Here is a 27605-nt window from a genome sequence, read left to right as displayed (position 1 = left end):
CCCGGAGTATCCCCTTCCTTCACAAGTTCTATACTACACCCTGGGAACTTCCGTTCCACTTCTTGCACTGTGGCCAAGCATGTCTTCGGTTTCACCTTTATCCGTTTCTGCCACTCCTGGCTTACTTCAACCGTCGTCCACTCCTCACAAATCTTGTTCTCCTTCCACGGTTGATGCCCCTCTGTGCACCCACTTTTACTTACACGCCCGCCCTTGCTCCCTCCTTTCCCAGTGCCCTCCACTATAACAGGCCTCTTCTTCCCACTTTTCCTCCCCCCCGCAGCCCCTGCAGGCCCTAAGGGTGGAAAATTCTCCTCAGTTAACTCAACTTCTGGCACCTTCACTGCAGATACAAAATCCCACGGTATACCCGGCAACGGTACTTCGATGTGCCCTGCCTTCTCCCATTCTATTCTACACTGTTTCGCATATGCTGCATGCTCCCTCTCAACATCACTATCTGTAAGATCCCAGGCATACGTTCTATCATCTTGGGCGTTACTACTTCCTCCTGTCACACATACATTTGTAACTGCCCCTCCCACCTCCTCAACTCTAGTCTCTACCACACGCCTCTCTGCTCGTTTATTGCCCGTACCAACCTCCCTCACCTCACTGCCACTAGATACCGCCCCGTCCTCGTTTATACCCATTTGTTTTCCCACCTTCTCTCTCGGACACCCCGCACTTTCTCCAACAGTCATACTTTCCACAACTTCCACCTTTGACATCTCTGCTTGTACTTCATCCGTCAACACCTCCACATGTTCACCAGTAACCCTCTCCATACTCCCACCCATCCCCTCCTTACCTACCTCCCTAACTACACTAACCTCCTGACTCCTAACACTCTCATCCCCCACGCCTTCCTTATCTTTCTTCATCCCCTCCTTTTCCTTCCCCCTCACGCAACCTCATCTGGTATGTTCTTTTTCCAGTCCACACTCCGTCCGGTTCCAAATCTCTCTTCCCCGCTCCTTGTAGATCCACAAATTGCTGCAGGAAGGAGACTATGTCCCCCTCCGGAACAAAGGGATCGCCCATGTGAACTGTCAACACCTTCAGTTCCCCAGCAAACAGCGGTTCGACTTGAAAAAGTCGAAACGGTGCGTCCTCTTCCTTCTCCTGCACCTTCCTCCAAACATCCAAACATAGAGCTTCTGAAATCAAAGTCAAATCAAAAATCCCCCGAGCACCAAAGTCCTGTAAACACAAAATATCTTCAAAACGTAAACCCAAACCATCAAACAAAACAAGCTTTTTAAACTTAGCTCGGTCCCAAGCCTCCAGTCCCTCCCGGCTCCTCGGCATGAAACGGAGAGAGTCCTTCCTCCGCTCCTCCTTCAGCCAAGAAAACCCCGCTGACTTCCATCCGTTCTGCTCCATCCTCTCGTCGTCGTCCACCAACGGCAATCCTCTCCACACCAGCACTGCAAAAGGTCGTCCTTGGCAGCAACACTCCTTCCACCGTCCGGCAATCCTCCTCGTCGCCCTCGTCACCAAGCACCAGCTCTCCAGCCTCCGAACTCCAGACTCCACTCCTTCCGGTCAGACCTTCCGTCCCCACGCCTTCCCGACCCCCTGGACTAAGACCTCGGAATTGCGGGCTTGCCGGCTTAAACCTTGATCTTAGCCAAAAGGCCGAGAAGCGATGCCCGACGCCGGCCTTGGGCGGGCGCGCGGGCGTCCGGCTGGCGCGCAGCGGCGCAGGCCGACGCCTCTGGAGCCCGGTCCGCACGCGGCTGCCGGCCGCCCGGACTCCGCTCTCCCCCTCTCTTGCCTGCCTGCTTGCTCGCCTGCCTGCCCGCCAGTCCCGGGCGGGGGCCCTGCTCTTTGATCTCCTGTCAACGGCCCGACAACGACCGCAGCCGCGGGGGGCGCCAGCCGGCCGGCCTCCTTAGCTTAGGCCCCTCCCACCAGCAGCAGCCGTGCCGAGTGAGCTGCAAGCGAAAGCGGACCGTCGGCACCTGCGGGCAGAGGCAAGGGGCAGCGCTCTCTCGGGAGGGACGGGGACACACACACACCTGCCTGCCTGCCGAAAAAAAGAAAGAAAAGGTGTATATACTAAGTTTTTTGGAGGGAAAACGGCCGGCTGTCGAAAGGGGCCCGCCTGCAAGGACGGGGACACACACACACACACACACACACACACACACACACACACACACACACACACACACACACACACACAAGCCACGCCTGCCTCCCTGGAAAAAGGAGGAAAAAACTAAGTTTTTTGGAGGGAAAACGCACGGGAGCCGAAAAGGGGGCCGGCCTGCTTGCCGAGAGAGTCGAGGCGCGGGAAAGTGCACGGAGGGAGCACGGGAACGGGGAGGGGGAGAGAGAGAGACACAGAGACACACAGATGGACGAGAGACGAGACCGGAGAGGAAGGAGCTCCGGTCCACCTCGCTTGCTTGCTAGCTACGTCTGTCTTTTCACCGCTGAGAGAAGGTAGTGCACCGTTCCCGGAGGCGCTGCAATACCGGGCCGATGCGTGGAGAGGACGGAGCAAGCTCCTGATCCAGCTCCCTGTTCCAAAAATCCGTTTAATATGTGGTCCCCCGATGGGGGACGTATCAGATATTAAACTGATAAGAACAGATTTTTTTTTTTTTTTTTTTTTTTTTTTATTACAAAATACAAAATACAGCAAACCATAACATCATAAATCCAAAAAAACTCAAAACCTAGAACCCAAATCCCAAAATACCAATCTTAACAAGCATCTATTATCATAATCCCGCCCGTTATGCAAATCAACTTTCCACCCCACTCAAAATAATCTCAAGATGCACTCTGTTGACATAATCCTCCCCTTTCCATGAAACAAACTCGATTCCCATGAAACCCAAATAACTCAATTCAACAAATAAGTTCGCCTAATCCCAAATTCCACCCCAAACCCCACCAGCACAAATTAATCTCAAAATTACATACATCATCCTTGTCAAAACCCGCCCCTTATGCAAATAAAGACCAACCCTCCATTCTCAAGCCAGCACAAAGTATTACACAATTAAACTTTACTCGTCCATTATACCAACTCAAAACAAACTCGATGTTAAACCTTCCCTTTTGACTCGCACTCAGCCTCCCCACTGTCTGATAAATCAAAAATTATCACTTTTTCCGGTCCAATGTTTTATCAAATCATCCCTTATCAAAAAACATTCCTCTCTCGTTCTCCCTGTTATCCTATAACTAACCGGCAGCGTCCCATCCGACATAAATTCAATACAGCAACCCTTGTATTTCCCTTGCAGAACTTCTACTGCAGCCGCACATTTTGATCGATTATCCGCAAGCCACTGCTGCCATGCTGGATGCACGTCAAACGATACACGCGCAAACCCAGCAACTACTCCTGAATCTAAAGGTTGACCCTTTTGTACAACCTCTACCTTCTGCACATTTAATTGACCCTCAGTCCCCCCCTCTCCCTTCGGCTTCCCCTTCACTGACACCTCCTTTGTTTCCACACTAGTCTCTCCCTTCGGCTTCCCCTTCGCTACTACCTCCTTTATTTCCACACTAGTCTCTCCCTTCCCCTTCCCCTTCAATGCTACCTCCTTTGTTTCCACACCAGTCCCTCCCTTCTCCTTTCCCTTTACTAACACCTCCTTTGTTTCCACACTAGTCCCTCCCTTCTCCTTTCCCCTTACTAACACCTCCTTTGTTTCCACACTAGTCCCTCCCTTCTCCTTTCCCTTTACTAACACCTCCTTTGTTTCCACTCTAGTCCCTCCCTTCTCCTTTCCCCTTACTAACACCTCCTTTGTTTCCACACTAGTCCCTCCCTTCTCCTTTCCCTTTACTAACACCTCCCTTGTTTCCCCGCTAATCTCCCCCATCCCCTTCCCCTTCTCAGAAACCTTCTCTATTTTTACCTTGACCTCCCCGTTCCCCTGTCCCTCCCTTATTCCAACTTCACCCTTCCCCCTCCCCTTCCCCAATGCCTCCTCTGCTTCCCCACCACCTTCTCCCTTTGTACACTCCCGAGACACATGTCCTATTTCTTTACACAAGAAACACCTCTTCCCCTGCACACATTCCTTTGCCATGTGGCCCAATGTCTCACACAGCCTACACCGTACCAACGTACACAGCCTTGCAAAATGACCCCGTTCTCCACATTTATAACATGCAAGGGGCTGCCCAGAATACTCTAGGTACCCCTTACGAGTCCCGATCTTGAAAAAGGCAGGAGGGTGTATCACCCCCTCTGCCACTGTCTTCCCCAGACGCAACCTCATCTGGTATGTTCTTTTTCCAGTCCACACTCCGTCCGGTTCCAAATCTCTCTTCCCCGCTCCTTGTAGATCCACAAATTGCTGCAGGAAGGAGACTATGTCCCCCTCCGGAACAAAGGGATCGCCCATGTGAACTGTCAACACCTTCAGTTCCCCAGCAAACAGCGGTTCGACTTGAAAAAGTCGAAACGGTGCGTCCTCTTCCTTCTCCTGCACCTTCCTCCAAACATCCAAACATAGAGCTTCTGAAATCAAAGTCAAATCAAAAATCCCCCGAGCACCAAAGTCCTGTAAACACAAAATATCTTCAAAACGTAAACCCAAACCATCAAACAAAACAAGCTTTTTAAACTTAGCTCGGTCCCAAGCCTCCAGTCCCTCCCGGCTCCTCGGCATGAAACGGAGAGAGTCCTTCCTCCGCTCCTCCTTCAGCCAAGAAAACCCCGCTGACTTCCATCCGTTCTGCTCCATCCTCTCGTCGTCGTCCACCAACGGCAATCCTCTCCACACCAGCACTGCAAAAGGTCGTCCTTGGCAGCAACACTCCTTCCACCGTCCGGCAATCCTCCTCGTCGCCCTCGTCACCAAGCACCAGCTCTCCAGCCTCCGAACTCCAGACTCCACTCCTTCCGGTCAGACCTTCCGTCCCCACGCCTTCCCGACCCCCTGGACTAAGACCTCGGAATTGCGGGCTTGCCGGCTTAAACCTTGATCTTAGCCAAAAGGCCGAGAAGCGATGCCCGACGCCGGCCTTGGGCGGGCGCGCGGGCGTCCGGCTGGCGCGCAGCGGCGCAGGCCGACGCCTCTGGAGCCCGGTCCGCACGCGGCTGCCGGCCGCCCGGACTCCGCTCTCCCCCTCTCTTGCCTGCCTGCTTGCTCGCCTGCCTGCCCGCCAGTCCCGGGCGGGGGCCCTGCTCTTTGATCTCCTGTCAACGGCCCGACAACGACCGCAGCCGCGGGGGGCGCCAGCCGGCCGGCCTCCTTAGCTTAGGCCCCTCCCACCAGCAGCAGCCGTGCCGAGTGAGCTGCAAGCGAAAGCGGACCGTCGGCACCTGCGGGCAGAGGCAAGGGGCAGCGCTCTCTCGGGAGGGACGGGGACACACACACACCTGCCTGCCTGCCGAAAAAAAGAAAGAAAAGGTGTATATACTAAGTTTTTTGGAGGGAAAACGGCCGGCTGTCGAAAGGGGCCCGCCTGCAAGGACGGGGACACACACACACACACACACACACACACACACACACACACACACACACACACACACACACACACAAGCCACGCCTGCCTCCCTGGAAAAAGGAGGAAAAAACTAAGTTTTTTGGAGGGAAAACGCACGGGAGCCGAAAAGGGGGCCGGCCTGCTTGCCGAGAGAGTCGAGGCGCGGGAAAGTGCACGGAGGGAGCACGGGAACGGGGAGGGGGAGAGAGAGAGACACAGAGACACACAGATGGACGAGAGACGAGACCGGAGAGGAAGGAGCTCCGGTCCACCTCGCTTGCTTGCTAGCTACGTCTGTCTTTTCACCGCTGAGAGAAGGTAGTGCACCGTTCCCGGAGGCGCTGCAATACCGGGCCGATGCGTGGAGAGGACGGAGCAAGCTCCTGATCCAGCTCCCTGTTCCAAAAATCCGTTTAATATGTGGTCCCCCGATGGGGGACGTATCAGATATTAAACTGATAAGAACAGATACTACACTTGATCTTAGCCAAAAGGCCGAGAAGCGATGCCCGACGCCGGCCTTGGGCGGGCGCGCGGGCGTCCGGCTGGCGCGCAGCGGCGCAGGCCGACGCCTCTGGAGCCCGGTCCGCACGCGGCTGCCGGCCGCCCGGACTCCGCTCTCCCCCTCTCTTGCCTGCCTGCTTGCTCGCCTGCCTGCCCGCCAGTCCCGGGCGGGGGCCCTGCTCTTTGATCTCCTGTCAACGGCCCGACAACGACCGCAGCCGCGGGGGGCGCCAGCCGGCCGGCCTCCTTAGCTTAGGCCCCTCCCACCAGCAGCAGCCGTGCCGAGTGAGCTGCAAGCGAAAGCGGACCGTCGGCACCTGCGGGCAGAGGCAAGGGGCAGCGCTCTCTCGGGAGGGACGGGGACACACACACACCTGCCTGCCTGCCGAAAAAAAGAAAGAAAAGGTGTATATACTAAGTTTTTTGGAGGGAAAACGGCCGGCTGTCGAAAGGGGCCCGCCTGCAAGGACGGGGACACACACACACACACACACACACACACACACACACACACACACACACACACACACACACACACACAAGCCACGCCTGCCTCCCTGGAAAAAGGAGGAAAAAACTAAGTTTTTTGGAGGGAAAACGCACGGGAGCCGAAAAGGGGGCCGGCCTGCTTGCCGAGAGAGTCGAGGCGCGGGAAAGTGCACGGAGGGAGCACGGGAACGGGGAGGGGGAGAGAGAGAGACACAGAGACACACAGATGGACGAGAGACGAGACCGGAGAGGAAGGAGCTCCGGTCCACCTCGCTTGCTTGCTAGCTACGTCTGTCTTTTCACCGCTGAGAGAAGGTAGTGCACCGTTCCCGGAGGCGCTGCAATACCGGGCCGATGCGTGGAGAGGACGGAGCAAGCTCCTGATCCAGCTCCCTGTTCCAAAAATCCGTTTAATATGTGGTCCCCCGATGGGGGACGTATCAGATATTAAACTGATAAGAACAGATTTTTTTTTTTTTTTTTTTTTTTTATTAGAAACATATAAAACATACAAAACAGCAAAAAATACCCATCACAACAAAAAATCCACCCACATGTTACTCAAAAAAACACAGAAAACCACATACAAAAGCCCGACCCTCTGAAACCCAAAACAAAATACAATTTCCTTAACCCCGCCTCAAATGCAAATCAAAACCCACCCCCACATCGGAAAAAACAAAAACATTCACCAAGACCATACCGACTTTTACTATACAAAACATAATAATCACCCCAACGAAAATAGCCCCTTCCACCTCTCTTTGGCTGCCGCAAAACCCCACCTCAGAATATCCCATTTTACCCGACATGCTATATCATAGTGAACTTTATGCACGACAGCGGCTGGTGCTCCACTGACCCCATGCTCAGTGAGGTCTTTGCGTGATGCCCACAAATGATATTTTACAAAACTAATAACCAACCATAACAAAAAGTTGATCCCCCATCTACGTGTTTTTGGGAGTCCCCGCAGTAGAACTTGTCTGGACACCACAAAGTCTGACTTCACCTGCGTTAAAAAACCCCCACACTGGTCCCATACCCTCTGTGCAAACCCACAATCCCATAAAACGTGTGCGATGGACTCGGTTTCTTGGCAGCCAGTGCGTGGGCACTTGTCCTGCCTGGAGAGACCATGTCTGTGTAAAGTCTCTCGGACTGGAAGTCTGTTCCATACCACCAACCAATTGAGGTCCTTCAGCTTATTTTCCAGCCCTACCGCTTGCGTTTGCTTCCAGACCTCTCCTGGAACTCCCACAATAGCCGGCTCCTCCTTTGCAGTAGCCAGCTGGTACAGTGCCTTGTGGTCCAGCAGTGCTGTACCTTCCTTAGCATCCGGGTGCTTTCTTAGCCATTGTACCGCATGTTTATAATACCATGGCAGCTTTTCTGCCTTGGGTGTTGTGTTTGTCCACACTACCAAATGTTTTACTGCAGAGGCAAACCACAAGTGTGCAAAGGGGACGCACAGGTGGTCCGGACTCTCCTTCAGAAGTCTGCACAGCCCCGAGATGAAAAGTGAGTCCAATTTCACCGGCAGGTCCGGCACCGCCCGACCTCCTTCCTCCACCGGCCTGTGCATGTCCACCCGCTTGATGTACTCATATCCTCCGCCCCAAATGAAGCGGAAGATGGTCCTCACCAGCTCTCTACGGAACCTGGGAGGCAGCGGGAAAACACAGGCCAGATGGATGAGCAACGGCAATATATCCACCTTCACTACCAGGACTTTCCCTACCAGTGTCAAATGCCTACTCTGCCACAAACCTAACTTCTGATTCACCTTTGAGATCTTACTCCTCCAGTTAATTGTGGCAGAGTCAGCAGTATGGAAACTGACCCCCAAGATCTTCACAGGCCCTGTCTCTAACTTGAGACCTCCTACCACATCCTGCCTGTTCTTCCATCTACCGAAATACTTAACGGTGCACTTGCTGAGATTAAGCAGTGCACCCGTTCCTGCAGCCATGGCGTCCGCTATCTGCAGAACCCGAGTGAGAGACCTGTCAGTGGTAAGAAACAAAGTTACATCGTCTGCGTAAGCCATCAACTTTGCCTGTGCTCCACCGCTACCCGGGACTAGTACACCCTCCACCCAAGGGTCACTCTGGATTCGTCGCAAAAGGGGCTCCAGGTATAGCACGTAGAGGAGAGGGGACAAGGGACACCCCTGCCTCACCCCACGGCTAACCACGAACCCCATCCCCAACCTTCCATTCACACATACCCTTGAGATGACCCCGTTATACAAAATCCTGAGCCATCGGATAAAAGTTCCACCAATCCCTAGTCTCTTTAAAACCTCCCAAAGGAAGGGATGACACACTCTGTCAAAGGCTTTACTTTGATCTAAGCTTACCAGAATGAGCTCCAAGCCCCTTTCCTCCACCCATTCAATGATGTCTCTCACCAACTGGAGATTCCAGGCTAGTTTCCTTCCTTCCACACTGCAGGTCTGATCCCTGCAGACCAGACCCGGCATCACCTTCCTCAGCCGCCTACTCAGCACCCTGGCCAGGATCTTATAGTCAGTGCAGAGCAATTGGATCGGCCTCCAGTTTTCCAGGTCCTCCTTGTCCCCTTTCTTAAAAATCAAAGACAGAACTCCAGTTTTCATAGTTCCCGTTAACTCCCCTGACTCTAAGATTTCGTTAAAAACTTCGAGCAGGATAGGCTGCAGTTTATCCCAAAACACCACGTAAAAATCAATGGGCAAGCCATCAATTCCGGGAGCCGTCCCCCTCCGCATCCCTGCCATGGCTTCCCTTAGTTCCTCACCCGAAAGCTCTCCCTCCAGTTCAGGCATGCCCTCCTCTACCGTCACTATTCCCGCCAACCACTCCTCCCACAAGTCAGTGTCCACTGGTTTCCCCGAGAACAGTTCCCTGTAAAAATCCGAGGCACACCTGACCATATCTGCTGGGTCAGAGGTAACGGAACCGTCTTTTTGCTTTAGGCCCTCCACCAAAGTTCTGGCTTGCCGAGAACGCACCGAGCCGAAAAACATAGCCGAGCATTTCTCATCCTTTTCCCTCCAATTTCCCTTCGCTCTAAAGAGAAAATCGTTGGCTCGCGCCAACCACCACTCTTTCATCCGAAGCCTAATCTCCGCCGCCTTCGGTGCGTCAAAAGAGCCTCCCTGATTAAATCCCTCATAGAGGGTCTGTAACTCCTGTTGGAGCTGATCTAAATCCTCCCTCTCCTTCCGTCTCCTGTCTCGGCAATATTTGACCGATTCCTTGCATATAACTCTTTTACACATCTCCCACCAATTGACAGCGGACAGATATTCCCATCTCTGACTGCAGAGACTTTCAATCAGGTCAACTATCCTGCTTCTGTACTCAACCTCGGACAACACCTTAACATTTAGCCTCCAGTAACCTGATCTGGGGCCTGGGTCATCCGAGGTCAGACAGGCAGACAGCAACATGTGGTCAGAAAACCATACAGGAACAATATGTCCTACCGTAGACCGTCCACTTAGGGTAGTGAAGATGTAATCCAGTCTCCTGAAGATATCCTTGCCGTTGCTCCAAGTAAACTGTTTAGAGGCCGGGCCCGAGCTGTTAAGGCCGTCCTGCAATTTAAAATGACTCACCAACTCTCTCAGGGCTCGCGCCCCTGCCCTATTTGTGTCACCAATATCGACATTAAAATCCCCGCCCATCACCACCGTTCTGTTGGTAAATAGGAGTGGCTCGATCTTTCTTATAAAATCTGCCTGAAGGCGCCTTTCAGCCGGTCCATACACCGCTATCAGGCGCACTTTCAGGCCGTCCCACACCCCATCCACTACCAATAAACGCCCCGGAACAACCACACAAACCTCACCCCCCACAAAATTTGACACCCCACATAAAATCCCGATGCCTGAAGAGTGCACCCCTCCAATGCTCCACCAGGACTCTCCTTTTTGCCATTCTTTCTTAAAATCCGCTACATCCTTCTGTGACCCCAAATGAACCTCCTGAACAAAACAAAAGCCGAACTGGCGACTCGCAAGGTCTTTGAAGACGCCAGTCCGCTTCGCTGGGTTCCTCAAACCCCTCACATTTACCGTACAAATAATACGACTCATGGCGGGTCATGAGAAGTTTGTACCCTAGTCTCCTCTTCCTGGCTAACCTCTGAGTTATCTGTCTCAGCTGATGTTGAATCGCTCTCCCCCTCCCCGGAGTGCTGCAAGCTCCCCTCCCCCGAGGAAGATGACTCGCTCTCGGGATCCCCGGGTACCTGCGGGTGAGCCGGCTGTTCTATCTCTTTTAAACTCCCTACCTCCATCTCACTTCCCTCACTAGCCACTACCGGCTCACCTTGACCTGGAGGAAGTGGCTCCTCGCTCACCTCCACCTCCTCTGATTCCTCAGGGGTGACTGAAACGGCAGAAAGAGTACCCCCTTCCACCTCCAATCCCTCCCCTGACCTTTCCCCCCTTGCTTTTCCCCTCCCCACCACCTCTTCTCCTTTCTTTCCCGTCGCTCCACCCGCACCCTCCACCTTTTCGAAACCAGGCTCGAGGGATTTCCCGGATGCTACCCCCTCCCGGCTACTGTCTTCCTCCACTCCATCTGAATCGCTGCCTAAAGTCTCAATAGGCAGCCCCCGGAAACGATTTTGCAACCCCAACTTGGCGCGTCGCAAATCAGGGCCCTTCGGCCCTCTCCCTCCCTTCCTCTTTGTAGACCTACTTAAAACCGGGGACCAGCTCGGGGACTCTGGTCGGCCTTCTGGGACCATATCAGCCCAGGACCTGGACTCTGGGTGTTCGTCACCCGCTTCACCCGCCCCCTCTGCTGCTTGCCCTGGTCCACCCTTATCCCCCTCCTTAGTTTTCCCCACAGTCCCGAAAAACATAAACGGACCACCGGAGGGTCCTGGTAATTCCAGTCTCGGATCTTTCGGGGGAGCCTTCACAATGTCCGCAAAGCTCTTCTGCTTTCTGGGACACGAGCGATACACGTGACCCGCTGACCCACACAGATCACATGTCAGTACCTGTCCGCAGTTCTTCGCCTCGTGTCCCTCCGCACCGCACCTCCTGCAGAAACCTCCTGGGCAGTTCGCTGCAATGTGTCCCTGTTGCAAACACTTTTTACATGTCAGGGGCTGCCCTGGGTAGAAAAGGTAGCCCCTGTTTGACCCGATATTAAAGTAGGCAGGGGGATGCAAAACGCCCTCCTCTCCAGACGGCTGAGGTCGGAGCCTGACCAAATACCTCCTCCTCCCGGTCCAGACCCCCGCCTCGTCCACCACTTTGCTGCCGGCCCCTTGAATGTCCACAAACCTGGTTAAATACATCACAATGTCTCGCTCAGGCAACAACGTGTTAAACAGGTGGACGGTAAGCGTCCTCAGCTCCCTCGCAAAGAGAGGCTCCATCAAAAACAAAGACATCGGAAAAGAATTTTTCCCGGATTGCGCCTTCTGCCACACAGTCTCGCACAACTTGTCCGACTCCATTGTCAAATCAAAAATACCTTTCCCCGGGAAATCCTGCAAACTAGTGATATCCTTGACCTTAATCCCAAGTCCATGAAACAAAATGTCTCTTTCAAACTTGTCCCTCTTCATCCAGGTAGCCTTATCTTCCGCCGTCTTCACCACGAAGCGCACTGTGCGCCGCATCTGTCCCTCACGGGACAGAGGGTGCCCAGCCGCCAGGTCGCGGGTCCACTCACCCGCCGCCGCCGTCGTCGCCGCCGCCGCCGCCATCAGGAAGCCCCACTTCGCCCCCTGGGCTCAACCCAGGGCGACTACCCGTGGTAGCTTGGAATCCGCGGCCTCCGTCCTCCTCCGGCAGGTTGGTTCTCCTCCCTCTGGTTGGTCCTCGATCTCCCTCCTCTCCGCCGCCGTCGCCGCCGTCGTCTTCTCCGTCTTCTCCGTCGTCGTCTTCTCGTCCCCCAGCCAAGTCATCAAGCCGCGGGCCTGCCACGTACTTTCCGATCTTAGCCAGAAGGCCGAGAAGCGATGCCCGACGCCGGCCTTGGGCGGGCGCGCGGGCGTCCGGCTGGCGCGCAGCGGCGCAGGCCGACGCCTCTGGAGCCCGGTCCGCACGCGGCTGCCGGCCGCCCGGACTCCGCTCTCCCCCTCTCTTGCCTGCCTGCTTGCTCGCCTGCCTGCCCGCCAGTCCCGGGCGGGGGCCCTGCTCTTTGATCTCCTGTCAACGGCCCGACAACGACCGCAGCCGCGGGGGGCGCCAGCCGGCCGGCCTCCTTAGCTTAGGCCCCTCCCACCAGCAGCAGCCGTGCCGAGTGAGCTGCAAGCGAAAGCGGACCGTCGGCACCTGCGGGCAGAGGCAAGGGGCAGCGCTCTCTCGGGAGGGACGGGGACACACACACACCTGCCTGCCTGCCGAAAAAAAGAAAGAAAAGGTGTATATACTAAGTTTTTTGGAGGGAAAACGGCCGGCTGTCGAAAGGGGCCCGCCTGCAAGGACGGGGACACACACACACACACACACACACACACACACACACACACACACACACACACACACACACACACACAAGCCACGCCTGCCTCCCTGGAAAAAGGAGGAAAAAACTAAGTTTTTTGGAGGGAAAACGCACGGGAGCCGAAAAGGGGGCCGGCCTGCTTGCCGAGAGAGTCGAGGCGCGGGAAAGTGCACGGAGGGAGCACGGGAACGGGGAGGGGGAGAGAGAGAGACACAGAGACACACAGATGGACGAGAGACGAGACCGGAGAGGAAGGAGCTCCGGTCCACCTCGCTTGCTTGCTAGCTACGTCTGTCTTTTCACCGCTGAGAGAAGGTAGTGCACCGTTCCCGGAGGCGCTGCAATACCGGGCCGATGCGTGGAGAGGACGGAGCAAGCTCCTGATCCAGCTCCCTGTTCCAAAAATCCGTTTAATATGTGGTCCCCCGATGGGGGACGTATCAGATATTAAACTGATAAGAACAGATTTTTTTTTTTTTTTATTGCAAAATACAAAGGTCATAAATCAAAACTCATTATAACCAAAAAAAACCCCAAATATCATACCCAAATCTCAAATCCATTATCACATTCACATAAATTCCAACCAAAGTTACAAGTACCACGTACTGAATTCTAATAAACATAAAACAATACATACCCAACCCAGGATAACATACCCGTACAACAAGTCATGGTAACATAACACACTGAAAACTTGTCACAAACCAAACATTGTCTTTTTGCAAACAAAACATCACTATTCAAACTTAAACCCCAAAAACCCAACCCTATACCTCTTACACGTTTTAACCTGCCAAAACCTTCATCCCCACAACCCACACAATCTCATTTCCATAATCCCACCCTTTATGCAAATCACCTCTTCCTCACTCTTATTCCTCTACGCTATCCTTCTCCACTCGCTTCTCTTTCTTCCAATCTGCCCACCACACCTTTCCCATTCTCTACAACTTTCTTCCTCCGCTTCTTTACTACCACAACATCCCCACTCAACTGCCCCGTTGCGTCTATCTTTACCGTCTCAGCATACTGACCACTCTCACTCGCATTATTTTTCCTTTGCTCCCCATTCTCCCTTATTTCCGTACACACTTCCTTCCCCTTTCCATCCCTCTCGATCCCCTTACTCGAACAAAAACGTGACACATGTCCCACCCCATCACACTTAAAACACCTTTTTTCCTGCACACAGTCTTTCACCACATGTCCCATCTCCCCACACCGTTTGCAGTGCGCTGACGTGCACTGCGCAGCAAAATGTCCCCTTCCACCACACGCTCTGCATTCCAAGGGTTGCCCGGAGTACACCAGGTAACCCCTGTGTGACCCGATCATGAAGAAAGCCGGGGGATGTATCACCCCCTCCTCCGCTGTCTTCCCCAATCTCAGTCTCATCAAATATGTCCGTTTCCCGGACCACACACCATCCTTGTCCAGCTCTTTCTTCCCAGCTCCTTGCAAGTCCACAAACCGGTTCAAGAAGAAGACTAAGTCTTCCTCAGGCATAAACGGGTCTGAAAAAAACACTGTCATGACTTTCAAGTCCCCAGCAAACATCGGTTCCACACGGAACATACTCACTGGGAACTCCTCTTTCAGTCCCTGCACCTTCCGCCACACGTCGAAACACAACACATCCGATGCCAGAGTCACCTCAAAGATTCCGCACTTGCAGAAGTCCTGCAGGCAGAAAACATCAGCCAGACGAACTCCCAAGCATTTTACCAAAACCAAATACTTAAAGCTTTCTCTGTCCCAGGTCGTCGGTCCATCCAGGCTCCTCAGCGAGAAACGGAGGGAGTCCTTCCGCTGCTCGTTCCTCGCCCAAGGGTACCCAGCCATCGCTCCAGCCTCTGCGTCGTCGCTCTTTCCGGAAACCTCCAGGCAAGCAAAACCTCCGCCCTTCAACGCCGTCCAGCCCAGCAAACTTCCTCGCCACCGTCGTTCCTCCTTCTCGTCTCCCCGATCCTTCCAGCTCCAAACTCCACGATCCTCGAACCAGTCGTCTCCGTCACAGCATTCCTCCCGTCGCCTTCCCGACCCCCTGGACTAAGATCTATGAGAACTGCGGTCAAGCCACTTGAACTCTGATCTTAGCCAAAAGGCCGAGAAGCGATGCCCGACGCCGGCCTTGGGCGGGCGCGCGGGCGTCCGGCTGGCGCGCAGCGGCGCAGGCCGACGCCTCTGGAGCCCGGTCCGCACGCGGCTGCCGGCCGCCCGGACTCCGCTCTCCCCCTCTCTTGCCTGCCTGCTTGCTCGCCTGCCTGCCCGCCAGTCCCGGGCGGGGGCCCTGCTCTTTGATCTCCTGTCAACGGCCCGACAACGACCGCAGCCGCGGGGGGCGCCAGCCGGCCGGCCTCCTTAGCTTAGGCCCCTCCCACCAGCAGCAGCCGTGCCGAGTGAGCTGCAAGCGAAAGCGGACCGTCGGCACCTGCGGGCAGAGGCAAGGGGCAGCGCTCTCTCGGGAGGGACGGGGACACACACACACCTGCCTGCCTGCCGAAAAAAAGAAAGAAAAGGTGTATATACTAAGTTTTTTGGAGGGAAAACGGCCGGCTGTCGAAAGGGGCCCGCCTGCAAGGACGGGGACACACACACACACACACACACACACACACACACACACACACACACACACACACACACACAAGCCACGCCTGCCTCCCTGGAAAAAGGAGGAAAAAACTAAGTTTTTTGGAGGGAAAACGCACGGGAGCCGAAAAGGGGGCCGGCCTGCTTGCCGAGAGAGTCGAGGCGCGGGAAAGTGCACGGAGGGAGCACGGGAACGGGGAGGGGGAGAGAGAGAGACACAGAGACACACAGATGGACGAGAGACGAGACCGGAGAGGAAGGAGCTCCGGTCCACACCTCGCTTGCTTGCTAGCTACGTCTGTCTTTTCACCGCTGAGAGAAGGTAGTGCACCGTTCCCGGAGGCGCTGCAATACCGGGCCGATGCGTGGAGAGGACGGAGCAAGCTCCTGATCCAGCTCCCTGTTCCAAAAATCCGTTTAATATGTGGTCCCCCGATGGGGGACGTATCAGATATTAAACTGATAAGAACAGATTTTTTTTTTTTTTTTATGTTTTTTATTACAAAAATAACAAACTACAACACACCAAGGTAAGACAACAACAACATTTCCACCATTCAAACAAAAAGAACAAATCAGCCCCCCCTTGGAACAATAGCAACACCCCATATGATATTACACTCCACAGTCAAAATCAAAAATCAGAAAGCCAAAAAGTATAAATAAGACAATATTCATATGAGTTCAAACAGAAAACCCCCAAAACACAGTCACCGAAAATATTTACCCAAATTCCTTACATTACCATAATCCCGCCCAGTATGCAAAATTAATCCCTCCTCCATCCCCAACATTTCCATTATTATTATAAAACCAAGAAATACAGAAACAAAACCATACACAGAAAAACAATTCAACACCCCAAAGAAATTAACCCCTTCCACCTTTCTTTTGCCGCTGCAAAACCCCACCGCAGGATGTCCCACCGGACACGTCTGCTGACATCGTTTTTGACTTTACGAAATACCGACACGGCTGTAACACTACCGCCGTGCTCCACCAGCTCCTTCCTAGCTGCCCATATATAAAACTTAACTAAACTTAGTATAAACCATAACAAAAATTCTGTATTCCATTTCCTCGCTCCCTTTATTCCTCGAATCACCACCCGGCTCGTTAAAACAAAATCAAGGGCGACTTTCTGCAAGAGCTCCTCGCAGTGACCCCACACCCTTTGGGCGAAAACACAACCCCAGAATACATGTAGTAGGGTCTCCACCTCAGAACAGTCGGGACGCGGGCACTTGTCCTGCCTGGACAATCCATGCCTGTGGAGCGTGTCCCTCACGGGCAACCTGTTCCAGAGCAACCGCCAGTTGAGGTCCTTGAGTCTGTGTTCTAGACCCACCGGCTGGATCTGCCTCCACTCCTCCTCCGACACCCCCACGACCGCAGGTTCCCCCTTCTCCATAGTAACCCTATACATTTGCCTGTGGTCCGTTGAACCCAAGCCCTTCCTGAACTCCGGATGTTTCTGGAGCCACACCACAGCATGCCTATAATGCCAAGGCAGCTTTTGTGCCTTCGGCGTTGTGTTCGTCCACACTACCAGGTGTTTCATCGTAGCTGCGAACCACAAACGAATAAAACAAACACAGAGGTGATCCGGGTCTTCGTATAGGGTTTTACACAGATTTGCAATGAAAATAGTGTCTAACTTCAACGGGAAGTCCGGAACAGCCCTACCACCCCCCTCCACTGGCCTGCACATGTCTGCCCTCCTTATATACTCATGCGTTCCACTCCAAACGAAGTGGAAGACCGCCCTCACCAGGTCTCGGCGGAGCCGAGCAGGCAGGGGGAACACGCAGGCCAAGTGTAGCAGCAGTGGCAGTACGTCCACCTTTAAAACTAGCACTTTCCCCGTGTATGTCAGCGACCTATTCAACCACAGGCCCATCTTTTGCTTAACCTTCCCCATCCTCAGGTCCCAATTGATCCTGGCCGAGTCCTGCGTATGGTAGAGAACTCCCAGAATCTTCACCGGCCCCGTCACCAAGGTAAGACCACCCGCCACATCTTGTCGTTCTTTCCACTTGCCAAAATATTTAACAGTACATTTTGACGTGTTCAAAAAAGCACCTGTCCCTCTGGTCTGACTCTCTACTATCTGTAGTACTTGTGAAAGGCTGCTGTCAGTGGTAAGAAACAACGAAATATCGTCCGCATAGGCAGCTATTTTTGCCTGTGCTCCCCCACTCCCCGGGACCACCACCCCTTCCACCCGGGGATCACCTCGAATCAGATGTAGAAAGGGTTCTATGTAGAGCACGTACAATAAGGGGGACAGAGGGCATCCTTGCCTCACCCCGCACCTGACTGGAATACCCATGCCTAGCTTACCATTAATGCATACCCTTGAAATGACATTGTTATACAAAACCTTGATCCATCTAATGAAGCCTTCGTCCAACCCCACTCTTTTCATCACCTCCCAAAGGAAAGTGTGATGTACCCGATCGAAAGCCTTGTTCTGATCAAGGTTCACAAGCATCATCTCAAGGTTCCTGTCTTCCACCCATTCTATCACGTCTCTGATCAACTGCAGGTTCCACTTTACGTTTCTGCCCTCCACACTGCAGGTTTGATCCCTACTCACCAGATCCGGCATCACCTTCCTCAGCCGTCTCCCCAATACTCTGGCCAAGATCTTATAATCGGTGCAGAGTAATTGGATCGGCCTCCAGTTCTCCAGATCTTCTTTATCCCCTTTCTTATAAACCAGCGACATGATACCAGTCCTCATCGTTCTTCCTAACTCACCCTCCTTCAGGACTTCATTATAGACCTCCAACAGCACCGGTAGTAACCTGTCCCGGAAGGTGACATAAAAATCTGTAGGAAGCCCGTCAATCCCAGGGGTAGTACCTTTTCGCAGGCCACCAATGGCTTCTCCTATCTCCGTCAGTGTTAGATCCCCACACACACCTTCCACACCAACCGTCTTCCTGTCGAAACCCACCAACCACTCATCCCACAAGCTCGCATCCACTGGTTTCTCTGAAAATAAAAACCTGTAAAAATTAGTTGCACACCTCACCATGCCTTCTATATCTCTGACAATGGACCCATCTTCTCTCCTCAGACCCTCAAAGAGAGTCTTCTTCTGTCTGGCTCGGACCGAGCCGAAGAACTGAGCTGAGCACTTCTCCTCGCCCTCCATCAGGGTGCCCTTAAGCCTAAACAAAAAATCCTTCGCTCGCTCTAACCAAAGTTCTTTCAGCCTGAGCTTGAGCTCTGAAACTTTTGCCATATCAAAAGCACCGCCCTGGTTGGAAGCCACATACAGATCTTCAAGTTCCTGCTGCAATCTCTCAAGCTCTCTTCTCTCTGCTACTTTCTTTTGGCAACAGTAGGAAATAGAAGCTTTGGAGATAGCCCTTTTACAGGCCTCCCACCAAAGAACCGCTGTCGGGTACCTCCCCCTCTGTAACTGGAAGCGTTCCAAAAGCGCAACTATCATGCTCTGATAATCGGCTTCCAATAACACTTTCGTGTTCAGCTTCCAGTAATTTGATTTAGGGTCCATACCATCTGGTATCAGATCAACCGACAGCAACAGATGATCTGAAAACCAAACCGGGGTAACCTGTGCCGCCTGTGTCAACCCACGCAGGGTGGTGAAGATATAATCCAGTCTTCTAAAAACACCCCTTCCGTTACTCCATGTGTGCATTCTCCCTCTCTGACTAAGATCTTTATGACCGTCCTTTAAAGAAAACCGTGATATTAATTCCTTAAAACTACCCACACTCGCACCACTCACGTCACACACATCCATATTAAAATCCCCTCCCATCACCACCACCCTATTAGTAAACAGATGTGGCTCAAGATCTCTTAAAAACGCCGCCTGGAGCCGCCTTTCGGCAGGCCCGTAGACAGCTATCAGACGGACCTGCAGTCCGTCCCATACACCATCTACGACCATAAGCCTTCCCGGGACTATGATATTGACATCGTTAGCCGTGAAATTCGGGGTTCCACAAAGGATCCCAATTCCAGACGAGTGCACTCCCCCTACGCTCCACCAAGACTCCCCTTTAACCCAATCTCTCTTAAAGGTGGCAATATCACCTCTCGTGCCTAAATGTACCTCCTGCAGGAAACAAAAGCCGAATTGGCGCGCTTCTAAATATTTAAAGACGCCAATCCGCTTAACATGATTTTTAAGCCCTCTGGCGTTAACCGTACATACTGTGCGACTCATGTTGGATCAAAAGGAGTCCGCAGCTGTAACCCGTCTCCCAAACTAAAGTCACTTTGTATTCCGATAGGGCTAAGGACATTCTCCATCCCACTTGGAACCTGCGGGGACCCCTCCCCCAGGGATGATGGACTTACCCCAGGATCATCGGAGGTCAGAAGGTGGGTACCGCCGTCTTTCCCGGACTGTTCTGAGGTCTCCGAAACAGAAACTTCCTGTTCCACCACTATGTCCCCTTGGCCCGGGGGTATGGGGTCATCGAGCGTACTAACCGCGGCTGAGGCTTCCAAGGGGTCAGCCTCCTTACCCAGCTCTTCACCCCCCTCCCTCTGTTCCCCTTCCTCCCCACCCCCCCCTTCCCTGCCCCCTTCCCCTTCCCCTTCCCCCTCTACACCCTCCTCCACCCCTTCCTCCTTCCTACCCCCTTTCTTACCCTCCCCCCTCGCCCTCTTTACAGCAATCGCCTTTTTACGTCTCGGCCTTCTCTGTCCACTCTCTCCATCTTCTACCTTCTGGACCTCGACGTCGCTGGTTTCCGAGTCCTCCTCGGAATCTAGGACCTGGAAACGATTGGTCACCGTCTCAAACAAGCACACGTCAGACCTCATTCTTCTCTTTTCAGCCGCCGACTTCCTCTTTGTGGCCCTGCTCGGCTGGATGGACCACTCCGGCGACCCCGATTCTGCCTCCTCCACCTGTTCGGCCCATGATGAGGTCCCCGGACGCGCCTCTTCAGGTACCTCGGTCGCCGTTGCTGGCTCCTCTGGTCTATCGCCTCTGTCCTCTCTTACGTCTGCACAAGGCCTCTGGGTGGTCGCAGCCTTCTGCGGTGGTCTGGTCTCGTCTCCCCTCGAGCCCTCCGCCGAGGTCCGCACCACATCTGCAAAACTCCGGCTCTTCCTCGGACAGACCCTGTAAACATGGCCTTCTGCCCCACATAGGTCACATGTCAAAACCTTGGTGCAATCCTTTGTGTCATGAGTTGTGGCCTTACACTTTCGACACACACCACCGGGACAGTTCATAGCCACATGTCCTCTCTGAAAACATTTCTTACATGTCACAGGTTGGCCCGGGTAAAAGAGGTAACCCCTATTAGGCCCTATTGAAAAATAAGCCGGGGGGTGAACCACACCCTCGCCCTCAGACGGCTTAGGTCTCAGCCTCACCGTATAGCGCCTCTTACCAGTCCACACTCTGAGGACGTCTAAATCTTTCTGGCCTTCTCCCTGGACATCCACGAACCTGGATAAAAAGGTAATTATGTCCCTTTCTGGTACCCGGTGGTTAAACAAATGAATTGTCAAAGTCCTGAGTTCCCTGGCGAACAACGGCTCTATCAGGAACTCATTAAGTGGAGCCACCTCCTTTCCCTCGCACACTCTCTCCCAAGCCTTCTCACAAAGTTCGTCGCTCGCGAGAGACAGGTCGTAAATCCCTCGAACCGGGAAGTCTTGCAAACAATCGATGTCCTTCAACTCGATCCCCAAAGCCTTCATCAGGACCACTCGTTCAAACCGCTCACGGTTCATCCAGTCCTTCTTCCTCTCCGCATCCTTCACCACAAAGCGCACTGTGCACCGCATCAGCCCCTCACGGGACAGAGGGTGCACAGCCGCCGGACCGCGGGCCCGCTCACCACCGCCGACCGCCGTCATCTTGGAGGCCCCACTTCGCCCCCTGGGCTCAACCCAGGGCGACTACCCGTGGTGACCTTTGGTGGACGTCTGCTCCGGTCTTCTGGTGGTAAGGATCCGCCCGTCTGGTCTGGTCTGGTTCCGCCGTTCGTCGTCTTCTCCTTCTCCTCCTCGCCTTCGTCGTCTTCACCTTTTGACAAGTCCTCGGACCGCGGTCATGCCACGTATCGTCGGAACTTGGCCAAAAGGCCGAGAAGCGATGCCCGACGCCGGCCTTGGGCGGGCGCGCGGGCGTCCGGCTGGCGCGCAGCGGCGCAGGCCGACGCCTCTGGAGCCCGGTCCGCACGCGGCTGCCGGCCGCCCGGACTCCGCTCTCCCCCTCTCTTGCCTGCCTGCTTGCTCGCCTGCCTGCCCGCCAGTCCCGGGCGGGGGCCCTGCTCTTTGATCTCCTGTCAACGGCCCGACAACGACCGCAGCCGCGGGGGGCGCCAGCCGGCCGGCCTCCTTAGCTTAGGCCCCTCCCACCAGCAGCAGCCGTGCCGAGTGAGCTGCAAGCGAAAGCGGACCGTCGGCACCTGCGGGCAGAGGCAAGGGGCAGCGCTCTCTCGGGAGGGACGGGGACACACACACACCTGCCTGCCTGCCGAAAAAAAGAAAGAAAAGGTGTATATACTAAGTTTTTTGGAGGGAAAACGGCCGGCTGTCGAAAGGGGCCCGCCTGCAAGGACGGGGACACACACACACACACACACACACACACACACACACACACACACACACACACACACACAAGCCACGCCTGCCTCCCTGGAAAAAGGAGGAAAAAACTAAGTTTTTTGGAGGGAAAACGCACGGGAGCCGAAAAGGGGGCCGGCCTGCTTGCCGAGAGAGTCGAGGCGCGGGAAAGTGCACGGAGGGAGCACGGGAACGGGGAGGGGGAGAGAGAGAGACACAGAGACACACAGATGGACGAGAGACGAGACCGGAGAGGAAGGAGCTCCGGTCCACCTCGCTTGCTTGCTAGCTACGTCTGTCTTTTCACCGCTGAGAGAAGGTAGTGCACCGTTCCCGGAGGCGCTGCAATACCGGGCCGATGCGTGGAGAGGACGGAGCAAGCTCCTGATCCAGCTCCCTGTTCCAAAAATCCGTTTAATATGTGGTCCCCCGATGGGGGACGTATCAGATATTAAACTGATAAGAACAGATTTTTTTTTTTTTTTTTTTTTTTTTTTTTTTTTATTGAAAAACAGTTCATAAAGGTCAAACATTCAACAATCTTCACCAAACATAAACAACACAACCACAAATGTACAAACGAAAACAAACCATCCCACAAACCAAACCCCCCATAACAAACCCATACCTCCACCCAGGGTAACACAAACTAACCATCCCGCACAGCATATCCTCATATCATACCACACCCCACCCACGTCAAACCCCCCAAGACATACATAACAAAGCAATAACATCCTTCGGCCCTCGCCCACAGTCCAAAATACGTCTCCACCCATACCCTTCCACAAACTGACACCAGAATGCTCCTTCCCTCATATCCATAATCCCGCCCTTTATGCAAATCATCCCGTCCCCTCCGCACCCTTTCCCCCCTTCATCCGCTCTTTCCTCCTTTTCAAAGCTGCATGAAGTTCATTCAACGCCCTAGCACACTCTATCGCCCTATCTCCTGACACCCTCACTGCCGTCACCCGAGACCCCTCAAGTTGATATTCGAACTTTAGAGAGTCATAAAACCTCTCCCGGGAATGCAGTTCCGCTATAATGCCCTCGTCACGAACATTACAATCCAATCTACAGGGTACTGTCCAAACGTCAGCACTACACCCCTCATCTACATCCCTGTCCCACGGAGTCTCCTTCCCCTTAGACCATTGAATACGATCTACCCGTGGTATGGCCCAACGGCCTAACACCTTCTGGAATTCTATAGCCCTAGCCTCCCTCTCTTGCCTCGTGTCCCGAACTACTCCAGATCCACCCTCCCCGGGTGTCTCTACTGCCCCTTCACTACTCTCTGCTCCTAGTGATCCCTTACCAATCCCATCACTACTCGTCTGCCCTGTCGCATCCCCCACCTTTGCCTGACCTGGCGTCTCCCTGCCCGAACATTCCATCTCACCGTCCTCCTCCGAATCCTCCACAGCCAACACCTCAAAGGGGTTGGGGTCACCAACACTCATCCTACCCCCCTTAGCCTTACTCCGTTGTTCCTCCCCCTCCGGCTTCCTCTTCGACTTCCGCTTTGCTCTTATCTCCTGCGCCTCCTTCCTTCCTTCTTCCGCAGACATTACTTCTGCCCATGAAACCCCTTCCACTAAACCTTTAGACCCTTCTCCCACCTTCCCTTCATCCTCCTGAACCTTCCCCCCAGAAGCCTCCGCCAAACCCACAACCATCGCCAAAGTCTGCGACAGACTCCCCTCTCCCAGCTCCTCTCCCGGTGTCCCCACAGTTTCTGGCACGATATCCATGTCGTCACTCCCCAAACCCTCAACCCGACCAGTCACCTCCTCGTCCCTCGATGTTCCTGCAACCCTGACTGTATCCTGCTTGTCCGTCCCCGGCTGCGCCCTCGAAGGCACTGGCCCCGCTGACGCAGCCTGTGCATATGTTCGAACCTTTCCCGAACACCGATTATACATGTGCCCCTTCTCGCCACATAGATTACACACAGGCTCTTTCTTACAGTTTGCCCCCACATGCCCCTCCTCCCCACACCTTCTACATATTATACATGGACAAGTTGCAACCACATGCCCCTCCTTACCACACCTCCGACAGCCACCTGGCTGACCCGGGTAAAACAGATACCCACGACTCGCACCAATCATAAAATTTGCTGGCGGATGCACCACGGCCCCCCCCAGTCCCGCACTGGCCCGGAAGCGGACTAAGTACCTCCGCCTGCAGTTCCAATAGCCGCCTGCATCAAAAACTTTATGTCCCGGACCCTGTACATCAACAAACCGCTTCAAAAAGAATCGCACCTCTTCCTCCGGCACAAAGGGGTCGAACACATGCACTTGCAATGGCCTCAACTCCCTTTCAAACAGCGGCTCCAAATAAAAAACATTCAGCGGTTCACAATCCTTGATTGCCAATGCCTTCTCCCAAACCTTCCGACAAATCACAGCCGATGCCAAAGTAAGATCCACTGTACCTTTCCCCACAAAGTCCTGGAAACATAAAACATCCTCCACCTTCAAAGAAAAAGTCTCCACCAAAATCCGACGTGCAAACACCGCTCGATCCAAAAAAGTCCGTCCGACCTCCAAATCCCGCAGCACAAACCGCACAGAGTCCCTCATTCGTCCCTCCCGGGACCGAGGGTCTCCCGCCACCATTCCGCCACTCCGCTCGCCCATCGCCGCCTTCCCAGGAACAGGAATCCGTCAACCCGGTATCCTCCGACTCGTCTGCCTCCAACGCTCCCCTCACGCAGCAGTCCTCCGGCCCGGATACACAGCAACTCCAACTCCTCGTCAGCTCCTCGCCAGCTCCTCGTCCGCTCCTCGTCCGCTCCTCGTCCGCTCCTCCCGTCGCCTTCCCGACCCCCTGGACTAAGACCTCGGAATTGCGGGCTTGCCGGCTTAAACCTTGATCTTAGCCAAAAGGCCGAGAAGCGATGCCCGACGCCGGCCTTGGGCGGGCGCGCGGGCGTCCGGCTGGCGCGCAGCGGCGCAGGCCGACGCCTCTGGAGCCCGGTCCGCACGCGGCTGCCGGCCGCCCGGACTCCGCTCTCCCCCTCTCTTGCCTGCCTGCTTGCTCGCCTGCCTGCCCGCCAGTCCCGGGCGGGGGCCCTGCTCTTTGATCTCCTGTCAACGGCCCGACAACGACCGCAGCCGCGGGGGGCGCCAGCCGGCCGGCCTCCTTAGCTTAGGCCCCTCCCACCAGCAGCAGCCGTGCCGAGTGAGCTGCAAGCGAAAGCGGACCGTCGGCACCTGCGGGCAGAGGCAAGGGGCAGCGCTCTCTCGGGAGGGACGGGGACACACACACACCTGCCTGCCTGCCGAAAAAAAGAAAGAAAAGGTGTATATACTAAGTTTTTTGGAGGGAAAACGGCCGGCTGTCGAAAGGGGCCCGCCTGCAAGGACGGGGACACACACACACACACACACACACACACACACACACACACACACACACACACACACACACACAAGCCACGCCTGCCTCCCTGGAAAAAGGAGGAAAAAACTAAGTTTTTTGGAGGGAAAACGCACGGGAGCCGAAAAGGGGGCCGGCCTGCTTGCCGAGAGAGTCGAGGCGCGGGAAAGTGCACGGAGGGAGCACGGGAACGGGGAGGGGGAGAGAGAGAGACACAGAGACACACAGATGGACGAGAGACGAGACCGGAGAGGAAGGAGCTCCGGTCCACCTCGCTTGCTTGCTAGCTACGTCTGTCTTTTCACCGCTGAGAGAAGGTAGTGCACCGTTCCCGGAGGCGCTGCAATACCGGGCCGATGCGTGGAGAGGACGGAGCAAGCTCCTGATCCAGCTCCCTGTTCCAAAAATCCGTTTAATATGTGGTCCCCCGATGGGGGACGTATCAGATATTAAACTGATAAGAACAGATTTTTTTTTTTTTTTTTTTTTTTTTTTTATTACAAAATACAAAATATTACAAGACATACATCAAGCACTTTCAAAATACAGCAAGAAACCACAAAACAATAGTTCGTAATACATCAGGTACAAAATACAGAGCACAGCATTAGCATAACTCCTCCCCCTATTCAAAATCAAGACTTTCCAACCAGGGTTTCACCCGTTTCTTTAAATTGATCCCATCAAACCCATATCACACAAGCCGCACCTCCCTCTCCCACCCTGTAAGAAAAACAACATTCCACCCATCGTATAATACATAACAAGACAAAAGTCAAACAATCCCAATGACCATGAAAAACACAAACATTAATCCACAAGTCATCTTGTACAAAATACAATACAACATATTAGCATGACTCCTCCCCTTATTCAAAACAGGGCCTTCCCCCCACCAAAGCTTCAACCAAAACCCCTTTTTTCTTACAACACAGTGCAACCCATTCAACAAAACCTGAAAGGCAAACAGACATTAAAGATCAACAAGACCCTTCCACTTTTCCCGGGCGGCATGGAAACCCCATCTTCGCATTTCACCCGACATCTTTTGACGGAATAAAGCAATCAGTCTATCATAAATCCCCTTAGCGGTAGGCTGAATACCAGTCTTACACAGTCCCTGCCTTGTTTCCCATAAACAAAACTTACACATACTAATAACATACCACAGTAAGAAAAGATTCCCAGAGGTAAGATTTTTGCGCTTAAACCCCAGGAGCATCGTATTACAATCCAGAACAAAACCAGGGGTGACTTTATCAAACAAACATGAACATAAAACCCATACAGACTTAGCAAGTTTACAATCCCAAAAGGTGTGCCGGATGGTTTCTTCTTTCCCACAGCCTGCCACAGGACATGCAGCAGATCGAGCCAACCGATGACTGTGGAGTACGGCCCGGACAGGAAGTCTTCCCCAAACGCACAGCCAGTTCAGGTCCGCCAGCCGATTCTCCAGGCCCTTAGGCTGGATGCCCAGCCAGACGTCCGCACTCACGCCGCACACCGCAGGACCAGTAAAACCTTTTTCAATGACAGTGCTATACAGCTGCTTATGACTCACTGCAACAGCACCATCCTTACCTTCAGGGTGCAGCTTGACCCAATGAACAGCGTGTCTGTAATGCCAGGGCAAATTTTCACCTCGGGGTACAGAATTATCCCAAGTCACCAAATGTCTCATCGTAAAAGAAAACCAAAAACGTACAAAATACTGACTGTCATGTTCTATGGGACTAGAAATCGCTAGGACAAGTTGAGATACAAATAAACAATCAAGCTTGAGGGGAATATGAGGAACCCCCCTTCCCCCCGCATCAACACCCCGATACATGTCAAGACGCTTTATATATTCATATCTCCCTCCCCACATGAAGGAAAAAACCTCCCGTACAAAATCTCTTCTCAATCTTGCCGGTAGAGGATAAACATAGGCAAGGTACAATAAACGAGGCAAAATGTCCACTTTTAACACCAAGACTTTTCCTGGAAAGGAAAGGCGACGCACTTTCCATAGACCCAACTGTTGACGTACCGAACTCAGCTTCTTAACCCAGTTCGTGCTGGCAGGCATCCCGGCTTCAAATAGGACACCTAGGATCTTCAAGGGAC

General features: G+C 53.8%; 7 non-coding genes across 7 annotated transcripts; all 7 read right to left on the bottom strand.

The window, feature by feature from the left end:
* Positions 1-2452: 2452 nt before the first annotated feature.
* On the bottom strand, positions 2453-2647 carry LOC148805526 (U2 spliceosomal RNA). Its single transcript, XR_016090282.1, has one exon. It is a non-coding gene; the product is annotated as a U2 spliceosomal RNA (small nuclear RNA).
* Positions 2648-5788: 3141 nt separating this feature from the next.
* LOC148805525 (U2 spliceosomal RNA) lies at positions 5789-5979 on the bottom strand. Its single transcript, XR_016090326.1, has one exon. It is a non-coding gene; the product is annotated as a U2 spliceosomal RNA (small nuclear RNA).
* A 799-nt stretch (positions 5980-6778) lies between these two features.
* Positions 6779-6970, bottom strand: LOC148805524 (U2 spliceosomal RNA). Its single transcript, XR_016090265.1, has one exon. It is a non-coding gene; the product is annotated as a U2 spliceosomal RNA (small nuclear RNA).
* A 6269-nt stretch (positions 6971-13239) lies between these two features.
* Positions 13240-13428, bottom strand: LOC148805523 (U2 spliceosomal RNA). The gene has a single exon (XR_016090190.1). It is a non-coding gene; the product is annotated as a U2 spliceosomal RNA (small nuclear RNA).
* Positions 13429-15841: 2413 nt separating this feature from the next.
* Positions 15842-16036, bottom strand: LOC148805522 (U2 spliceosomal RNA). The gene has a single exon (XR_016090259.1). It is a non-coding gene; the product is annotated as a U2 spliceosomal RNA (small nuclear RNA).
* Positions 16037-22417: 6381 nt separating this feature from the next.
* Positions 22418-22616, bottom strand: LOC148805521 (U2 spliceosomal RNA). Its single transcript, XR_016090249.1, has one exon. It is a non-coding gene; the product is annotated as a U2 spliceosomal RNA (small nuclear RNA).
* Positions 22617-25808: 3192 nt separating this feature from the next.
* LOC148805520 (U2 spliceosomal RNA) lies at positions 25809-26008 on the bottom strand. The gene has a single exon (XR_016090262.1). It is a non-coding gene; the product is annotated as a U2 spliceosomal RNA (small nuclear RNA).
* Positions 26009-27605: the final 1597 nt, after the last annotated feature.

This window comes from Atractosteus spatula, unplaced genomic scaffold (genome assembly GCF_055471065.1).
Source record: "Atractosteus spatula isolate fAtrSpa1 unplaced genomic scaffold, fAtrSpa1.hap1 Scaffold_7, whole genome shotgun sequence".
Taxonomy (NCBI): domain Eukaryota; kingdom Metazoa; phylum Chordata; class Actinopteri; order Semionotiformes; family Lepisosteidae; genus Atractosteus; species Atractosteus spatula.
The sequence above is the reverse complement of the archived record's forward strand: the minus strand, read 5'-3'. Positions and strand labels throughout refer to the sequence as shown.